The 17687-nt window shown below is 44.7% G+C and overlaps 1 long non-coding RNA gene across 2 annotated transcripts; it reads right to left on the reverse strand.

Annotated features, from left to right (window-relative positions):
- Nucleotides 1–8100: 8100 nt before the first annotated feature.
- Nucleotides 8101–12529, reverse strand: LOC134443938 (uncharacterized). 2 transcript variants are annotated; one of them, XR_010033789.1, is made up of 5 exons: nucleotides 11216–12529; nucleotides 9699–9788; nucleotides 9496–9593; nucleotides 9196–9289; nucleotides 8101–8745 (listed from the first exon to the last, which is right to left on the reverse strand). It is a non-coding gene; the product is annotated as an uncharacterized LOC134443938 (long non-coding RNA). The 2 variants fall into 2 exon arrangements; XR_010033788.1 differs by having other exon boundaries at nucleotides 9699–12529.
- Nucleotides 12530–17687: the final 5158 nt, after the last annotated feature.

Consider the following 17687-nt stretch of genomic DNA (forward strand, 5'->3'; position numbering starts at 1 on the left):
TGCTCCCAGCAAGAGTTGAGTAACACTGCTCTGAGTTACAGGCTGTTTGACCCAGAAGGTGTTAGAGAAGAGAGGCTCCTCCAGTCCAAAATGTTCTTCTCTTGCCGTTGTGAATAAACTCCAGGCCTTCAGCACAGAGCGGTGCGGTGTGACCTGAACAAGTTCTCTATGGGACATGCCGGTCAAAGAAGCCTCGGGTAGCTGCCCTAAGTGTTGCTCGGCCAAAATCCACCCATGGCTTGTCTTCACCGTACAACAGCTTCTGTGCCGACTGCAGTCTCATTGCTTTCACTTTCGCCGATATGTCCACCAGGCCCTGCCCCCCCTCTGCTACCGGTAAGTACAGTAGGCCAGGGGGCAGCCAGTGATTGCTGTCCCAGATGAAGTTGACGAATACCTTCTGCAAGCTTGAGACAAGCTCAGCAGGAGGATCCAAAACTGTCAGCCTGTGCCACAACATTGAAGCTGCCAGATTGTTGACAACTAGCACGCGACCTCTGTATGACAGTTGAGGCTTGATCCACTCCCACCGCCGAAGCTTACCGGTTACTTTATCAACCAGTCCATCCCAGTTCTTCTCCATGTACTGCTCTGACCCAAAACACACCCCCAGAATTTTAAGTCCAGTCCTGCCCCATTGTTGTTGTACTGGGAGGCGTGGAGGTGGTTGGTCTTGCCAACCCCCCAGAAGAAACGATGCAGTCTTCCCCCAATTCACCTTCGCAGAGGAGGCTTTGGCAAATATATCCACTGAAGAGAGCAACGCTGCAACTTCCTCCTGTGACCTTATTATCACTGTGACGTCGTCAGCATAGGCGATGAGTTTCACTGCAGTTCTCTCCTCCGCCATGGAACGTTGAACTGTGAGACCCTGAAGACTCCTCCTCAGCTGTATCAGCAGTGGCTCAATGGCAATTGTATAGAGGAGACCAGATAGACTGCAGCCCTGTCCGATACCTCTACCCACTCTAAAAGGTCGTGTCACTGCTCCATTAACTTTCACCAGGCTGTATACTTCTGTGTAGAGCAGCCTGACATATGACACAAAAGAGGGCCCAAACCCAAAGGCCCCTAGGGCCTCAAAGAGGTAGCTGTGGCTGACTCTGTCGTAAGCTTTCTCTTGGTCTAAGGAGACTAGCCCCATGTCCAGCTGGTGCCCCTGGGCCAGCCCCAGCATGTCTCTGATGAGGAAGAGGCTATCAAAGATGGAACGCCCTGGGATGCAGTAGGACTGGTCTGGGTGGATAACCTTTCCCAGGACTGCTTTAAGTCTGTTGGTTAGGGCCTTGGAAAGTATCTTTAGATCTGACCCAAGCAGGGAGACTGGCCGCCAGTTCTTAAGGCACCCTAAATCACCTTTCTTGGGGAGCAGCGAGATTACTGCCCTCCTGCAGCTCAGGGGCAATAAATTGTTCTTCATGCTCTCCTGAAATACTTCGTGCAAGTCTGGCCCGATGACTCCCCACAGGGCCTGGTAGAACTCCGCTGGCAGGCCATCTAGCCCAGGTGACTTCCCAGATGATTGTTCATTCACCGCACGCGTCAGTTCAGCGAGAGACAAAGGGTGATCCAGTTCTTCCCTGTCCTCCTCAGGCAGCTGTGGAACACCCAACAATAGTGCCCGCCTGGCCTCTGCTTCACAAGGCTCCGAGGAGTAAAGGTTCTGGTAGAAGTCCAAGACCTGGGATATAATCCTATTAGCATCCACGGTATGACTTCCATCTGGCAATTTAAGATGTGTCATCAGCTTCCTCTCAGTTGACTTCTTTTCCAATGAAAAGAAATAGGATGTAGGCATGTCCATACTGTTCAGCTGAGCAAACCGCGCTCGTACCATCGCTTCACGGCCCCTCTCCTCCCATAGGTTCCTCAGCAGCACTTTGTTGTTTTCAATGGCCCCAGCGGCATCAGTCCCCTCCCTCCTTGAGAGGCTCAGGATCTTCTCCTCCAGGGCCTTTGCTTTCCTCCTCAGTTCGTCAGTGCGGTTTGTGGTGTACTGCTGGCAGAACACCTGAATTTGTCTCTTCCCAATATCCCACCACTGGTTGCGGCCTGGATACATAACTTTTCTCTCTCTCCATGCCTCCCAAAACACTTCAAAGGACGATAGGAAGCTATTATCTTGCAATAACTTTGCATTAAATCTCCAGTGGGAGGACTGTGGGCCCGTGGTCGAGAAAGGAAAGGTGACAAGAATAAAGTGATGGTCAGAAAGGAAAGTAGGTGCAATAGAGCTGTTGCAAAAACGCCCCCTCTGTGCCTGTTGCACATAAAACCTGTCCAGCCTGGCGCCTGACAGTACAGTAGTGGTGTGGATCGGCACTGCCCTCACGATCCGATTCGATCACGATTCGGGAGGTAGTAGATCCGATTTGATTCGATTCTATTAGATCCAATCCGATTCGATTCAATTCTACAATGCATTGCAATGCATTACATTTCTACTGAACGCAAAGCAAATGTTCAGCCATGATGAGGAATTACAAGTAGTCAGATACTGAGCAACAATTTATTGGCTGTTTTCTGTATCAGTCTGTATCAGTCTTGCAATGTTTTGAAGTGTTTTTATTTAATTTAACATTCATTTGCTCCCGAAATATCCATGGAAGTAATTGAAACTTAAAAAAATTGCCGGATTGATTCTGGAACTTGCCGGATCTGGATCTGGATCGTCCATGCCCCGGATCGATTCGGATCGCCGAATCGATCATTGTTGACACCACTACAGTACAGAAGTGCTACTCCTTATCCAACTGTACTGCTTGACACTGGGAAACTGCTCTCTCCATACATCTACTAAGTCATGATACATCAGGGTGTGTCTAAGCACATCAGCCGACCCAGGATGTGGTTCTGCATGATTCCGGTCTAGGACATGGTCGAGCGTGCAGTTGTAGTCCCCCGCTACCAAAATTATTCTATCTTTCGGGCAGTCGGACAAAGCAGTCATAAGCTTTTTAAAGAAAATAGTGCGGTCTCTGCCACTGTTGGGGGCATAGACATTGAAAATAGAAAAAGAAAGGGAAAAAACATCTAAATCAAGGCGCAGCATCCTCCCTGCCACTACTTCAGAAACAGCTACAGTAGCACTGCTAAGCTTATCAGAGAGGAGTACTGCTACCCCTGCGCTGGTGTTAGAACTGTGGCTTAAAAATACCTGCCCCTTCCATTCTCTCTGCCAGTCAACTTCATTGTGCACATCTGAGTGTGTTTCCTGTAGTAGCAAAACACTTAATTTTTTTGTGGCGGCAACATTAAAAAGAGAGCTCCTTTTCTTTTTGTCACGACAACCGTTGATATTGAGCGAGCCTATATTTAACCCGGCCATGATTGCAGTGGAAAAGGAGGACCAAAAAATTAAAAATTTAAACATCATCATTATTTATATTTTCTACCCCTACCCTTTTTTGCCTTGAGAGATCGTTTAATAGCGCCTGTGAACTTATTGAGACGCCAACGTTTTTGCTGATCAAGTTCTTGAAAGGACGCTTTCTTAATTGCTTCAGCTGACGATAGCAAACAAGCAGAGGGAGGGAGGGAGAGAGAGAGAGAGAGAGAGAGAGAGAGAGAGAGAGAGAGAGAGAGAGACTTTGCAGTGGCTGCCCCACGGTTTTGGAATGAACACACTTTTACACCCTAGCCCTTGCCTAGTGTTTGGATTTGTTCCTTAAACCACTGTGTTTAACATTTTAATCATGAAATTGTGAAAATTAACTACCATAACGTGTACCCCTTTTGTCTGTGTTTCCTGAGTCGCACTAAATTGTCCGGTAGGACCTGCTGTGTGGTTTAAATCAGCCTACACGTCTTACAAATCACATACACCGTAACACACATCAGACCGGTGCAGTGTAGGCCTACCTAGCTGGTTGAATAGTCGTAGCTATGGAACATTCTGAAATGTATCATTTTTTCCTCACGCGCCGTGAGAAAAAAATGATACATTTCAGAACTTCAGACTAGCCTAGCAGTTACGGCGCGAAGCTGGCAGCTACGAAATGTCGTCAAAATGGGGAAAGTACAAAAAACATTACAGGAAGGAGTGGGAGTCTGAAGATGTGCTCAAAGTGTGGATTGCACCTGTCCTGACTGATCCATCTAAGGCAAGGTGCAAGTACTGCAAGACTGAGATCCGGGCACAGTTACGAGACCTGAAGGACCACGCGGAGACAAAGAGGCACAGGGGTAACTGTCTCCCTAATGTAAATACTAGCATTAAGTCCTTTGCCAGGCCAACAAGTTCATCTGATGGAGAGATCGACAATGATCAGAAAAGAAGAGAGATCAGAGTGGCAACATACGTGGCATGCCACACCTCCATCAATGCTGTGGAGGACCTGTCTGACATCCTGGAGGAGGAATTCGGGAAATTTAAGATGCACCGCACCAAGTGCACAGCCATGATAAAATCCGTACTGGCCCCTCACTTCAGGGACGAGTTGAAGAGCGACCTCGGTGAGTCCCCGTTCTCCCTCTACCTTGACGAAACTACCGACATATGGTGAACAAGCTTGTACGTATATGCATTAAGTACCGGTCCATTAAGCACGGGAAATTCATCAGCACTTACCTTGGGCTGGTGGAGTTGAGATCCGCAAATGCCAGGGCCATCACAGACACGATTGTGTCCTTTTTGGAATCCTATGGCCTTGACATTAAGAACATGGTGGGAATCGCCACTGATGGAGCCAGTGTTATGGTAGGGAAACACCACTCTGTGTTCACTCTACTGAGGGAATTGCTGCCCGACCTAAAGTTGATCCGCTGCGTGTGCCATTCCCTAGATATTGTTGCGAAGAAGGCCATGGATCACTTGCCAAGTAATGTTGATTTCATGGTCAGGGAGACCTTCAACTGGTTTAGCCACTCTGCCAAGCGCCAGTCGGATTACAAACTTCTGTTTGAAACACTCAATGATGGACTGAGCCCGCTGAAATTACTCTCACCGTGCACTACCCGTTGGCTAGGTGTGGCAGACTCCATCGAGAGAGTTTTACAGCAGAAGGATGCACTGAAGCTGCACTTTGATGTCGCAGCTGGTGCTGAACACTGCTACACCGCCCGACTCCTCAGCGAAATGTACAGCGACCAGGCAAACATTTTGTACATGCAATTCCTCCGTCCTATCCTGCTGGAAATAAAAAGAGTCAACAAGATCTTCCAGCTGGAGACGGGGGACTCACTGGGCGTCTTTCGTGATCTTGAGAGACTTTACTTGTCCACGCTGAAGAGAGTCGCCAAGCCCAGTGTGTTCAGAATGAACAGCGACCGCCAACTCAGAGATCTCGACTTGACAGCAAGCAGCGTATACCTCTCGGTCGAAGATGCTGACTTGGGCACCACTTTCCAGGAAGAGCTCAACGCGAGCACATTGGCCCCCGAAGCGAAACAAACCATCTCTGCGCGGTGCTTTGCGTTCGTCAGAGAACTGCTGGTGCAGTATCAAACGCGCCTCACCGACTCGCTCGATATGCTGCGTAAAATGGAGCTGCTCTCCCCCAAGTCAGTCATTTCCACCGTGGACAGGCCAAGGGTGAGGGAGTTGCCAATGGAGTTCTTCAGGTGCTCCATTGACACATTAGACAGCCAGTGGAGAAACGTCTCATCCGCTGGTTTCTGTGATCAGCCCATCAACGTATTCTGGATGCAGGTCGAAGCGTTCCAAGACGCAGGAGGAAATGTGTGTTTTAAAGACCTCGCATTGGGTGCCATCCGCATGCTGTCCTTGCCCATCTCGAATGCGCACGTGGAGATAGCGTTCTCTCAAGTTGCGCTCCTGAAAGACAACACGCGTAATCGAATGGGACTCTCCCTCCTGTCCAGTCTAATGGAAGTGCGCGCCGGTCTGTCCAGGAATGGATGGACGTCTGCTACATTCAGACCTCCCAAGCAGCTGTTGGAGAGACTTAATTCTTTAATGTACACAGCACGAAAAGGGGGATTTGTGACAATGAACTCGTCCCAAATCGCCCACGGACTTGCCTAACTTTCGTCTGATTTTGAGCGCTGAGAGAATGCGAAATTAACAGTTTTGGTGTCACGTAAATCGCCCGGAAGCGAATCAGAGCCGTGGAGAGGTCTCACAGCAGGGTGTTAATGGCCCAACGATTAACATGAAAGGCAATGACAGCCAGCCCGGAACGCGGACTAGCCTTGCTCTTATTGGACGAAAAAGACACGTGACTCAAAGTAAAAGAGCTGCGCTGTTGGTTAGCATGGTCGGCAGCTACGACCTTCTATTGGTCACGTTGGATTAATTTATGCATACCGTAGGCCTATACGGTAGGTCCGTATAATTATGCAAAAATTATTATTACTAATATACCTAGGTTGATTTTACTTTGTGTATTCACATCATTATGTTCACATCATTATAGACTGCACTGTGATGGGGCTTCAGCATGCATGATGTGAATTTATTGCTAAAATGAAAATGAATGAAATGAAAATGATTTTTTTAAATGCTTTTAATATCACACCAAACAATGTACACACACTTAGACAGGAACCGTGCATTTCATAAATATACATAATTTAAAACTACATACATACCCTGCAAACAATATACTTTAGGCCAGGGGTGTCAAACTCATTTTGGTCCGGGGGCCGCATACAACCCATGTGGACCTCAAGCGGGCCGCATTAGTAACATCATCGCAAAAAAAACGTAAAGCAGAGGATTAGTGTTCAGTACTATCACGTTTTAAATGTGTTGAATATGTAGAAAGCAATGCAATACTGAAAATCCTATGCAACATTTCCTTGACTTCATTCATTCATTGCCAACCGTCAATGAATTAAATATGGGACCGTTCATTTTTGCAGGGGGTCTGGGGGTTTCCCCCAGAAAATTTTGTATTTCTTAGATGTAATTTCCTGCATTTTCACGCATTCTAACGTCCCGTTTCCAGTTTCAGCTTAATAGGAACCAATACAAATCCAATTATATTTATTATTTAATTACAACCAATACCAATACAATACGAATAAGAAGTATTAACATTTTATATCTATATATGAGGTCTATAATATATGATCTTTATCAAATGCCTGTTACAGTACAAATTCACCATTTATAATAGAAGTGTGATGTGCACTTTACTACATATATACAGTATAACAGAGGGACCATTGGGTTAATGTCATGCAGGTCTCAATTTTGTCCCGAGGGGGGTAATTGCGCATTCCGGTTATTTCATTGAAAAAATAATAATAATAAAATAAAAAAATATATATATTTTTTTAGTTTTTTTAAACATCCGGGCCGGATGGAACCCTCTGGCGGGCCGGATGCGGCCCGCGGGCCGTATGTTTGACACCCCTGCTCTAGGCTATATGCAGTGATGTATACTACAGTAGCCTACTCAGGTCACAAATGTACAACTCAGAAACAAACACGCATCTCTCTCCCAAGCGGCGTTTCCGATTGTCTCCCACGTCCTAACACTGGCCGTCAGAGCAATGAAGAAATCTTAATACTCAACAGCACTCAAATTTTGCCTAGTAGAGTGAGGTCAGGCATAAACGCGTTGTCCTGACCGTCTGTTAAGACAATGCGATGCGACACAGAAAAGACGGGCGGCTCTCCGTGCATAGTGACTAAAAGTTAGCATCAACTTTGAAAAAGGGTCAAGTCACCATCAGAAGAAAACGGCCGTCTTGTAAAACATGTGTTTGAGTGAAACGGTAGACGGTAGGGACTTTGCGAGGCTATTTATTTAATGCCTACATATAACGTGACCCAAAATGTCTCTAAGCTGCACGTTGCAATATAGCCAAGTATTCGAGAAAACCTGATGCAGCCAGAGTCCAACAACTTCAATGCACCAGAAGTGAATTCGCCTTCTAGTTGGGTGCGTGCGTCACGTGTATTTAATAGAATATATGCGCATGTACAATACAGCTACCTTATTACCTGGAATATTTTTGAGGGCTGATATTACAAAAAGCTAGTAGGTAATTTTACTTTTCTTTTCTCTACCTACCATTCAACCATGAGTGGTTGGCTCTGTCCACCCACCAGTTTGAACTAAATAACTAAGATTTTTTTGTATTTTATTTTTTTGGGGGGTGGGGGGGGGGGGAAAGGGGAAAATAAGTTCAAAAATGTAAATAATAATAATTAAAAAAAACGGATTTCATAGGCCCCTACGACAGGTTAGGTTTGGGAAGGGCACAATTCATAAAACTCAGAAACATACAATGCTTTTTCAAAAAAAGGGTTCTATGTTCCCCGCTGCATCCAAGTAGACTGCTGCCACATTGCTAAGAGCAGGTTGTTATTACACCTCTGACAGGTTAGGTTTAAGGATAGTTTTAGTCAGGGCACATACAAAAATGGATTTGAGTAAAAGTTGTCAATTCATAGTAAATATGAAAGTAAGAGGAAAAATAGTACAGGTACAGCATTTTAGTGCAGACTATACAGGTATGTACAATATTATAAACATTGCTGTTGATTATGTTCTTCAGCCGCCAATCATGCCAGCAGGGTCTACTGAAGGTCTCTGGTCACTGCTTCCTCGTCATACTGCAACAGGCACTCAGGTCTCACTTCTGGGAGCTGTAGAAACAACAAATAAATAAATACTTCGTCATGCACCTCATATTGACATAGCAAATATATCAATAAGCAAGACATATTGAGCCCAACAGGGATAATCTTACACTATATCAGTTTTCTGTGGTCTCTTGTAAGATTGCCCATCACCATCCTGCAGGACACTACCGTCTCCCTGCCAGGATCTGTAGGATGTAAGAAAATAAAATCAAAACATAGCAATGCACAGCATTGACAACTTATCTATAAAGTAGCACAAGTCATATTGACAATGTAGGACAGGGGTGGGGAACCTATGTCTCTAGGGCCGTTTGCGACCCTTGAGGCTGTTTTATCCGGCCCCCGATATAATTTTAATGCAATTCCATCTTCACATGAAATATGACATATTTTGTAAAGGAATCTTAGAAAATACATTAGCAATACAATTAAGTTATATTCAGGGAACCTGAAGAAGTTGGCGTTTGTTTAAATGTGGCTGCCTTCAATATAGGCCTAAAGTGAAAGGGAAAATCCTGGTTTGTGTTCATAGTACGGCCCTTGGAGGACTTTTATGGCCCCTCGGATGAATTTGAAGTGGCCATTCGAATGAGAAAGGTTCCCCAACCCTGACGTAGGCTATAGGTTAAGCTTACCCTCTTTCACGCTACTGTGCCCATTTCGGGTTGACCTCCACACGCGTCTGTAGCACAGCACACAGGATTGCAGGACACAGCATCCTGCAGGACACTGCAAAAAACAAGGGGAACGAATAAATGACCTGTCCAGTTCTATAAAAAAGAAAAGAAATTTGATGCAGTGCCAGAGCTGTGGTAAAAGTAACCTTGGTTGTATAATCTAGGACTAGGGTGTGTGTGAGTGTGTGGTAAATCCAGTGTTCACATTATTCAGATATGAGAATTAATTCATTAATTTTAACTGATATCACCACATACCGATATCAGTGCCATTTCACCCTGCCAAGACACTGGACCTTCTATGATCAGGGCGTCCTCGTCATACTGCAGCAGGCACCCTGTTGTTTCTACAGCTCCTAGAAGAGAGACAAATAAATTAAATACTTCGCCATGCATCTCATATTGACATAGCTAATGTATCAATGAGCAAGTCATATTGGTCACAAAGAAGTTAATCTTACATTCTTTCAGTCTTCTATGGCAAGACTGCTCCTCATAAGAGCTGTTAGGCCTTCAAGTGACTCGTCTTCGCCATATTATGAGACAGCAGCCTGTGAAAACATGGTAAACAGAATAACCCATTAACCTTGGGTCCTAATATAATACATGGACATAAACTAGCCTACATTATTTAGACAATGTCAGTAGACCTCCACGTGAAACAATAAGAAAAAGTGACCATGCATAATTTCAATTTCTTGAAGAGGCCAGCTACACTTATTTGTGCAACAAGTGCTGTTTTGAGGACCCATACGTTTTAAGGACATGCTGCCTACTGTTGCAAATGCCAGGGTATTTCACATTGATTTCGGGGTGGCGTGCTCTATGCCAGTGTTTCCCAACCTTTTTTTTGTCTTAAGTACCCCCTAAGCCTTTTCTCATACCACAAGTACCCCCTGACTCATGCTTTATATCCCAATGTGACTATGCTCCATACATGTTTTCATTTTTCCAAGTACCCCCTGCAGGGTGCTGGTTGGGAAAGACTGCTCTATGCAACACTTATTTGTGCAACAAGTGCTGTTTTGAGGGCCCATACTTTTTAAGGACAGGTTGCCTACTGTTGCAAATGCCAGGGTATTTCACATTGATTTCCAAACTATTTATTTCCTAACTACAGGGACGTTAGTCGATACATAGTAATGACGCTACGACCAAGCTTCTAGGGAATGTAATTAAACTAGTCGCTTCGCTACTGCCCAGCACTGAAAACCAACATACCCAGACGGCACACCAATCTTGCCAACGTCGCCTAGATGCATTTTTGCCGCTGTAAAATACATTGGCAAGACGTCCAAGCGTTAGTTCATCAGCGAAATGCCGGGCAGACGTGAAAAATGAGCAGTGCCCAGCAACTAGTTGATGAGCTAACGCAATAGCATGCTAACGGTAGCCTTTGTCAATCTTAAGCGCTGGGAGATGGTCACTCCCATGTAAGATCACTCCCGGACGTGTAGTCCCAGGTGACCCTATCAATCCCAGGCGTTCTATCCCACCCGATTACATTTCTCGTATTATCATACACTACCACATACAAGCAATTTAGGGTTAGGTTTAGGATTAAGGTAAGGGTTAGGTTTAGGGTACGTAACAAAAAACTAACATCAAAAAGATAACTAGCTCGGTGGGCTCGATAGTCTGGCTAGTGGGAGCGAACCGACTGGGGATCGAACCGCGCTGGGAGCGACAAACTGGGAATCATCTTTAGGCAGGGGAAAGGCAATTGAGAACGAGCAATGTCAAACAACTTACCATCAACAAGTATACTTAACATATTCACCGTTTCACTACTGCATTTTGTCATTACGATGCTCGCAAGTTATCAGAATTGACTAGCGTACAGCAGCAACAAGAGTAGTCACATTCATTGAGGGGACTTGTGCTACAACTTAGCAATGGCGGATCTGTGTTCAGAGGAGCTATTCAATCGCTCTTGAGTACTGAAACTTTAAACCACAGTTGAGTAAAATTTACTTACATGTATGTGAAGCCCATTTTCCGTTGGTATGTGAGGAACTTTCCCCCATGTCGCCAAGAAACTTGTAACAGTGAAACCACACAGACAGCGCGTGGTTCTGTTCAGATAGGTCGGTGTTGTTGACCGCGGTAGATGGCTTCTTTGTGGCTTGTGTGTGGAATTCGCATTGTGCGAATTAGTTGTACTGCCACCTAAAGGCTTGGTGTAGAACTAATTTAACCAGAGACAGTCTGTTTTGAACTTCCTTGAACAATCCTTGCTTTAGTTCAGAATAATTTAAAAACCAGAGTGGCCAAGCACATTGATGTTTTTCCTCAAAAGCAGGGGTGAGGAACCTTTTTAATTCAAAGGGTCACTTCAAAATGTAGGCTATGTCCAAGAAAGATCATTCAGATGTTTCTATTCTGATTTCTATTCGGTTCATTTAAATGTTTATAGCACCGATCGAATTGTTCGATCAACTTCATTTCTGAGCTTATAGTATCATAATAAAATGTACTGACAGCAGAGCTGTGGCTAGAAGAAAGGTTTAATGCAGGGGTGGGGAACCTTTTTCATTCGAAGGGCCACTTCAAATTCCTACCATGGTCATAAAATCCTCCGGGGGCCGTACTATGAACACAAATCAGGATTTCCCCATGAAATTTAGGCATATATAGACACCTTTAGGCCTATATAGACATATAGACACCTTTAAAGGTAGACACATTTAAAACAGTCCCCACCTTTTCTAGGTCCCCTGAATATAGGCCTAACTTAATTGCATTGGAAATGTAATTTCTAAGATTCCTTTAGGCCTGCAAAATATGTCATAGGCCTATTTCATGTGAAGTTGCAAAACATTATAATGATATCAGGGGCCGGATAAAACGGCCTCAAGGGCCCTCGAGACATAGGTTCACTACCCCTGGTTTAATGGTTAGTGATTCTGAAAAACACCACTGGGCAGCGTGAACAAACATACATACAGACACACACACACACACACACACACACACACACACACACACACACACACACACATTTTAGTAAAAGGCCAAAAAATGCCCTAGGGCCCCCAACAATCCCGTTGCCTAGGGACCCCAAAATCCTAGAAACAGGCCTGCCGACCCCCCACTCCCTCCCACCCACCTGACCTCACCCCACCCCACCCCACTTGAAATTGACTGTAGCAGCTCCCGACCTGATCACTGGCATTTACATATTAAAGGCTCTCCTAAGAAGGGGATGGGAGGGGGGCATGGGGGAGCCGCAAATGCTGTGGCTTGAGGTATGAGGCAGTTTAAGGTGCAAAACTCATCCACATATTCCTCTTTTCATGCAGTGGTATGAGTAGGCCTAGGTCTAGCAGCTGATGCTTAAGGTGTTTTATCCTGAATGTTGGTTATCCTATAGGCCTAGCCTAGGCCTAGGTTAAAGACCGTTATGTTCGTTAATTAGGCCTATTCATTTATTCGTTCATTTAATGACACAGACACAACAGTTGATGTTGAAGGGAATGCATGTTTTGTTCTGTGGCCTGTATCTGTAAAGAAAACTTTTAACAATATGTTATTAATTAATGCAATAACTGATGCTGAATAGGCTATTTTCTGAATGTGCCTGTGTTTATTACGGGGCCATGTGCGTATCGGGGTGCGCGAAAAAAAGTTAAAAAAAAAAAAAAAAAAAAGTCATATGGCCCACATAGGCCTACGTTTTTTTGTTTTCTACATTTTATAGCCTTGGCCTATTTGAATGTTCATGGTGGGCCTAATACACACAGAATTTAGGGACCTTTACATCACACCAGCAACAGGACGAGGTCTGGACAGGAAAGCAAGCGCTGTAGGCTACTTGCGCATCGACTAGGTGTAGGCGGATCGCTGCCCTTACAAACAAAAGAAAACAAAGAGGTTGCATGCTGCCCTGATTTAAAAAAGGACTTCCTTACTGATTTGAGAAAGAAAACCCTCTGTAACAGTATGAATGATGCGTGTCATGTGATTAATTAATTCTCCAATGTTTCAGAATTGAAGTATTACTCAAATATTAAATGTTTTCATGTGAAATACGGTATTGGGCGGTTTTTTGCTGAAGTGGGCGGGTTTTGGAACGTGATTGGGCGGAAATCGCTCAACCAAATCTGGCAACACTGCAAGTCAGAGCCCCTCTCCTGACCACACGTGTTGCGCAGATATGTCTTAACTCTTTTCAAACAAGAAAATGACCTCTCCCCAGAAGTACTACTGACGGGAATTGGAAGTAGGAGCTGGCATTAGCCTAGCGAGCTAAACCCATACAGCTGAGTAGCTGGGAAGCCGTGTGGCCGACAAATTAACAAAAGAAGTCAACGGCATAATGGTAATGGACTAGGTCCGAAACGTTTGTAGCTCCAGATATTTTCCGTTGACTTCTTTTGTTAATTTGTCGGCCACAATACACTTTTTGAACCTGCAAGCCTTGTGTGCGCCTCATCTTTTTTGATTGTCCTAGTATCACTATTTTTGGTGAGCAGTCGCACCAAGCAACAAGCGATTGTAAGTTAAGGCGCAGACGCCAACCTTCTTTGTTTTCCTTACCTCCTGCATGCTGACAGGGTATCTTTGTCAGACATAATTAAAAACAAAGGAAAATGACTTATGAGCCTTAATCGAATATATAAAAACTATGGAGATGTTGTCACAAAAATAAGTTTGGATGATATGTTCTTTTAATGAAACAATATATGATGTCTTTTCTGCTACTATAAAGGCAAAACTGCAGCCTTTACTAAATTATCACTGGATTATATCCTTTTACCTGCGATCCAGATGTCCTGAACAGACTTTCAGGAGGCTCGGGACCGTCCGAAACTCAGTCTCTCCTTCATTTGGTTCTTCGTTCTGGTCTTTGATTTGCTCTTCATTTTGCTCTTCGGTCAGTTCATCTGTCTTTTCTTGGGTTTACTCTTCGGTCTGTTGTCCGTTGTTTTTCAGCATTCGGCTCTTTGTTCTGTTCGGCGGTTGGGTCTTCGTTCAGTTCATCGTTCTGTTCGTTGGTTTGGTCTTTGGTCTGTTTGTCGCTTTGGTCTTCGTTCTGTTCGTTGATTGTTCTGTTTGTCAGTGTGTTCTCCTGTATGTTCTGGTTCTCCTTGAGTGGTGATGAATGGATAGATTTGGGTTAAGATAGATTGATAGATAGATCAGCTTGATCATTAGTTTACATACCCTGGCGATTGGGGCTGATAACATCCATACAACTTCAGACAAATGGGTCTGAATGGCCATTACAGATAACCATTTTCACTTGAGGTAGCCAAAGGATCTGGATCTGGTAGCCAAAGGAATACAGTAGCATAGATCCTACTCGATTGCTTTGGCACATTGTCATTAATTTCGTACTTCTGTCCAAATGAACTGGACGGTGCAGCACAACTGCATGGATCCTCACAACCGTATCTTTTTCATTTCGTGAAGTATTCACGAAAAAAAAACTTTAATTTTCGTGGTGCATTCACGTTATTGCTAGTTTTTCGTGGTTGGGCAACGAAACGCTGCCTATTCATTTGAATTGCCCGACTGCTGCCTAGCGACCCACTAGTTTGACGCCCTTTCAGTACCGTCACATGGTAATCAAACATTTCAAACAAGCAATTTAGGGTTAGGGTTAATGTTAGGGTTAGGGTTAGGTTTAGGGTCGTATGACATAAGGCGTAAGTACTGAAAGGGCGTCGAATTAGTGAGTCCCGAGTGTATCAGTAGTGTTTTGTCAGCACCACCTCTCCGCCCCTGCAGACGCTTGGATAACCATAGCAGCAGTGGGGCAATTCAAATGAATAGGCAGCGTTTCGTTGCCCAACCACGAAAAACGGGCAATAACGTGAATGCACCACGAAAATTAAAGTTATTTCTTTCGTGAATACTTCACAAAATGACAGACACTCATGAACGGCGTGACGTTTTCCATGTGCGTTACGCCCATTTGTGGGGGAAAGCAACCCATGCAAGTCAATTGGCGATGTTGGGGTTTAATAAACGAAAGATACGGACCTGTAGACTAGCGTTGTTCACGCGCAACGTGCTGAAAACGCACTGTGTTGCCGGCTGTTCAAATAATATTGCCAAATAGCCGTGGCTGAAGCATGGAATGTGTTAATTTAGGCTAGCCGATGTAGCATGTAAGTCAATGAGACATTCGGTTTGTTTTCACCCATAAAGGGGCGTAACGCAAATTTAAGAGCAAAGTACCCGGATGGCCGTTCATGAGTATAGGGCTCATCCTCATCATGCTCATATCGCTCCAAAAATAGTTTACCTATGTGTCAAAACTAAATTTTCTTCTCACACAAATCATCAGTGCCCCCAAAATGAATTGTCCCACAAGCTGAGAAGAATTCCTCAATGGGTTTGAGAAATGGTGAATATGGAGGTAGTGGGACATTATGCCCTTCGAGACCCCTCTCGTTTTCTGAAACTAAGTCTAGGTAAAGACGATCCAGGAAATGGAGGAGCTTCTCTGTGTTATATGGCCCTAAGCTTGCCATATGTGTAGCCATAGCTGCACACGTGGTTATGGTGCCTTCCCCTCGCCGCGATTGCTGGAAAAAAAGAAAGGCCCTCAACCGTTTCCTCTGCTCTAGCCACTTCGCCATGTAGGCGTACACCCTTTGGGACACCGTCACTGGTGCATCGTCTTATGTTCCTTCACCTGTTTGAGGACAGTGAGTAAAGCAGACACATCACATCACATTACATTATGTGACACAGCTTTACTTAACAGATGAATGGAGATGAAAACATACATATAGGCCTACAACCAGACAGGAGCCGCCTGGCCTGGCCTCCTCGTACTCGTACTGCTTTAATCCGGTGGCCGGTCTCGCTAATAATCAGCCCGGACAGCAGGGACATGAACCATTTATTATTTTTTTTAAGAAAAAGGGTCCCATGTTCCCTGCTCCCATACAAAGACCGGGCAACATAGGACCCACGGAACATAGGTAGGGTACACTCCCCCAGATACAATGCGGGGAACTAGGACCCTTTTTTAGAAAAAGTGTCCTAAGTTCCCCGGTCCCATACGAAGATCGGGGAACACAGGAACCGGGGAACATGTGTATGCCAGACCTTCTAGTGGAAGTCATGAAGCTGTGTGGAACTGCAGGTCGGGCAAGAGACAGACAAGTGCTGAACATTGTTGAAAAACTATGATTCTGTCACTCAAAAGAAGATTTTTATTCACCTGAGACAGCCAAAAGTCACTAAACCTGTTGTGAAGCATTCTAAATGGGCTTGTTTTTGATGTCGCTCGTGGTGCAAATTTGTGCAGAGCACATGCTCAATGCGACGTCGTACAACATTCTGATTATAAAATGTGTTCAGGTATCTGCCAAGGTGGTCGTTACAAATGCCAATAACGAGAGTGCTGCCCTGCGCATTTGACATTACGGCGATTGTATGGCTGGAGTTACGTTCATCACGTTATCGCTTAGCTTACGTAGGCTAGTTGAGCGGTGAAAGGCCGCCAGACAGTGGAATCGTAAAATAGGCTATATGTAGCAGGCAGCACTAAGTCAGCATCTGATGTTGCCCTCAAATATCCCCATTACTTCCACAATTTCAGTCCAAAGGAGGAATTTGGAATCACACTTGATGGTTCAATGTCCAATTAGCTCACTGGAAGCACAGCGACTTTTCCCGTTAGGAATTCACCCATGGTGACAAGTCATCACAGGAACAAGTTTTCTGCTGCTCTGCCATAGCCTCGCTGCTGCACTAGCATGGGACCTTCTCCATGTCGTTTTGAATTAACTTTTTCAAATCAGTAGCCTTATTTGGCATTGCGCAACGACTGCGGTCAACGATAGTCAGCAATGCATTCTGGAGCGTGTGTGTGTGTGTTTGTGTGTGTGTGTGGTATCAAAGGTCCCTGTGAAAAATCCTACAATTCAACTGGGAGGACAAATGCATCAACATCAGCAACTTGAAGGCCAACCATTACACAAATAATCATGCAGCACCAACTCCGCTGGACAGGCCACATCATCCGCATGCCTGACATCCGTCTCCATGTGCTCCTAGCTAAAAGAAAGTCAGGTCAGGTCAAAGAAATCCGACAAAGACAACATCAAGACCAATGTGAAGACGTTCAACATAACGTCTGATGTTACGTGCACTCACACCTGTTAGACTTCAATTACTCAGAAGACAACCGTGTCATTCGTTCCATAACTTTTAATGAACTGAACTTCCACACCCCCCGGTGGACTATATCCAGCCCCAAAAACATTTTCACAATAAAAGTCCGTGGGCTGCTAAGGGAAATGCAAATAACAAATAGTTAACAAACTCATTGTCTTCTTTAAAAAAAAAAACAGGTGTTAAGTTAGGATCTTCACAGTTTTCCAGGCACCTAAAAGGAAACAAAAAAAGTTAGTTGCTCAAAAAGGATATATTTAAGTGTCCCATTTATTTAAGCTCCCAATGTCCATCATTTAGTGCTTTCAGCAGCT

The sequence above is a fragment of the Engraulis encrasicolus genome, unplaced genomic scaffold (assembly GCF_034702125.1).
Source record: "Engraulis encrasicolus isolate BLACKSEA-1 unplaced genomic scaffold, IST_EnEncr_1.0 scaffold_401_np1212, whole genome shotgun sequence".
Lineage (NCBI taxonomy): Eukaryota > Metazoa > Chordata > Actinopteri > Clupeiformes > Engraulidae > Engraulis > Engraulis encrasicolus.